Consider the following 3,060-nt stretch of genomic DNA (forward strand, 5'->3'; position numbering starts at 1 on the left):
CTTAATTATCACTTGGCTACTCATAGTTTTGACAGTGGACCAAATCTAAAAACATATCGGTAATTTTCCTACAAATTTTCATTTGAGGCCCTAACATTTTAGGTCAATTTTTACCCTGTCCTCCCTGTACCTCCCCAGAGAGAGACAATCAGAATCCTGTGCATATGACAAACTCATTAAATTTTTTAGAGTGGCGTGCAAGTAGGGTGGTCATATAATATACTGTCTGTACCAAGATATTTTTGTGAGTGGAAGAGAACATTACTAATAATTACACAGGAACAATGGGTGTAATCCTGCTCCAGATGAATGGTCATATTTATAAGGCTCTGAGCGATCTGGCCTCTAGCTAGGTGCTCAGCTTCCTCCTTCTGTTATATATATATTTTTAATACTATTTGTTTGAACACATTTCTTTGCTGATTTAATAATTTTGGAATTGAACAAAGCTCTTCTTTGGAAAGTCAAATTCTGACAGCTACTTCCAGTACATCACTTTTTTCACTTTTTTTTTCTTTTAACCAAAAGCCACTCACCCAAGTTCAAAAGGAAAATATTTGGTTACATTAATTTAGTATTTTGATCCAATATTTCTAAAAGAGAGAAAGATAATGTGAAAGCATTCGCCTAATGCTCACTATGGCAGTACATATATTAAAACTGGAATGATACAGAGAAGATTAGCAAAGCCCCTGTGCAAGGATGACACACAAATTCATGAAGCATTCCATATTTTTGAAGAATTGGTATGGTCACCAACAGAGAGAGACACTTTTGTTCCTTTGATGTGGCTCACATGAAAGATGCCAATAGCAACACTTTGCCCCCGCCTCTCCAACATTTTTATTATTGGAAAAGGTGACAAACCATGGATTTCTCTTCCCCACAGAAAGGGCATATGCCTCACCATTGCTGGAGAGAGACAAGAGACTGATGGTCAAACAGAGTAGTGGGTATAATGGTCCCTAGGTAAGGTGATTGGAAGTCTCTACTTAATTAAAGATCAATACAGCGCACACACACACACATACACACACACACACACACACACACACCAATCTCCAGTCACACAGGTAGCATTCCCCTAGGCATGTTCTGGAGAATATTGCTAGTAAGATTCTAAAAAAAATTCTGTACCCAAGAAGATTCAGGGTAAATACACTGCAGTAGTCTCCTCACTGCAGGCCTTCTCAGAACCATTAATTGTGTATCTCGAAGGGAAGGGTGAGGTTCTGTTGTATTTCCCCAATTTAGAAGAGTCCAAAAAGGAGATTGATGTTTCTTCTGTTCCATGGAAGACTTTTTAGGAAATGCTGGTCAAGAAAAAAATTAGGGGTGCCTGGGTGACTTAGTTGGTTAAACGTCCACCTCTTGATTTCGGCTCAGGTCATGGTCTCACGGTTCCTGAGATCCAGCCCCACATTGGGCCCCATGTCAGGCTCTGTGCTGACAGCTCAGAGCCTGCTTGGGATTCTCTCTCTCCTCTCTCTCTGCCCCACCCCCTGCTCACATGCATACTCTCTTTCTCTCTCAAAATAAATAAACATTTTTTAAGTTTATTTATTTATTTTGAGAGACAGCAAGCAGGGGAAGGGCAGAGAGAGGGAGAGAGAGAGAGAGAGAGAGGAAGAGAGAGAATCCCAAGCAGACTCTGCACTGTCAGCACAGAGCCTGATACAGAGCTCGAACTCATGAACGATGAGATCATGACCTGAGCTGAAGTCAGATGCTTAACTGACTGATCCACCCAGGAGCCCCAATAAACATTGAAAAAAAGAGAAAAATATATACTTCATCTCCATTAAATGGGCCAAGAGTTTTATTTGTGAGTTACTTTGCTTGTTTCCATAGTTAGTGCTTCAGTATTTGCCTCCCTAAAGTGGTGGTTTAGGCTAAGTTGAGGATAATTACTTCCTTTGTCAATTTACTTCGGCCCCTTGGTGTTGTAATAATTAGGTTTGAGCAGATATATAAGTGTAGCATTAAGACTTGGAGGATTATAAAAATCATTGATATAGTGTGTTTATGGGTAGGAATTTCTCCAATTCCATACACTATCTCTGAAAGTCTAAAGAATGTATAGCCCTCCACTCAAACGGTCTTTAATAGCCAGCTTCCTCTTTCCCTTTTACAATATATTGTAAATGGACTGAAACCAACCTGAATGTTTCTTTTCTCGGTAATCAGGAGACAGGCCATACTCTCTCTTCATTTGATAAGACAATCAGGAAATGAAATATAAATCCTGGCAACGTTGTTGAGATAAATCCTCAAACAAAACTCAGATAAAGTACATGTAAACTTAGAAACTGCATATCCTTTTGGAAAAAAATGAATTTTAAAGGATCCAATAAAAATTTCAGGACCAGCCATTAAAGACAATTTTAAAAAATGGAAATTTAGAAACATTGTCTCCCAGAGTGTGATTTCTGAAAAAGACATAATTTAAACATGAAACTCTTTTGATAAGTGGGTAAGTTATTTCACTCTGCCTTGGAGTTTTAAAATAATGTTCTACATGTTATCTGACAAAACAGCTAAATCTGAAAAAGATCCCAGGAGAAGATTTCTTATTGTCAGGTTTATTCTTTTTCCTTTGTTTTATGGCCCCCAAACTTACCAAACATTTTGCTATCACTAAGCTTTGACTGTGAATTTTTAAGAATATACTTCTAAAAGAAAATTCAATATCAACCACTAAATATTATTATTATCCAAATAACAAATCAAAAGTACTCAGTTTTAGGTAGGTAAGATGCCAAATGTTGACACCTTATTTGGAGAAGCCTTATATTAAAAGCATATTCTTCATTTCTTCATTTGTTTCTTGAAGAACCTATTTTGTAGTGGCTAAGACTTCAGACTTCAAGTCAGAAAGATCTGGATTTAAGTACTAGCTCTATCATGGGATACTTTGATACTGTGCAGATTTCTACACATCTCAAACCCTCATCTGCAAAATGGAATGCTAATGGTGACTCACTTATGAGCATCTTGTAAGGACTTAATGAACAAAAATATGTAGAGTCTTTGGCCCAAGTGCTAGCATATAGTAAATTC

At 37.5% G+C, this 3,060-nt stretch overlaps 1 non-coding gene across 1 annotated transcript; it reads left to right on the plus strand.

Annotated features, from left to right (window-relative positions):
* The first annotated feature begins 630 nt into the window (after positions 1–630).
* Positions 631–737, plus strand: LOC115524292. Its single transcript, XR_003972005.1, has one exon. It is a non-coding gene; the product is annotated as a U6 spliceosomal RNA (small nuclear RNA).
* Positions 738–3,060: the final 2,323 nt, after the last annotated feature.

The sequence above is a fragment of the Lynx canadensis genome, chromosome C2 (assembly GCF_007474595.2).
Source record: "Lynx canadensis isolate LIC74 chromosome C2, mLynCan4.pri.v2, whole genome shotgun sequence".
NCBI lineage: Eukaryota > Metazoa > Chordata > Mammalia > Carnivora > Felidae > Lynx > Lynx canadensis.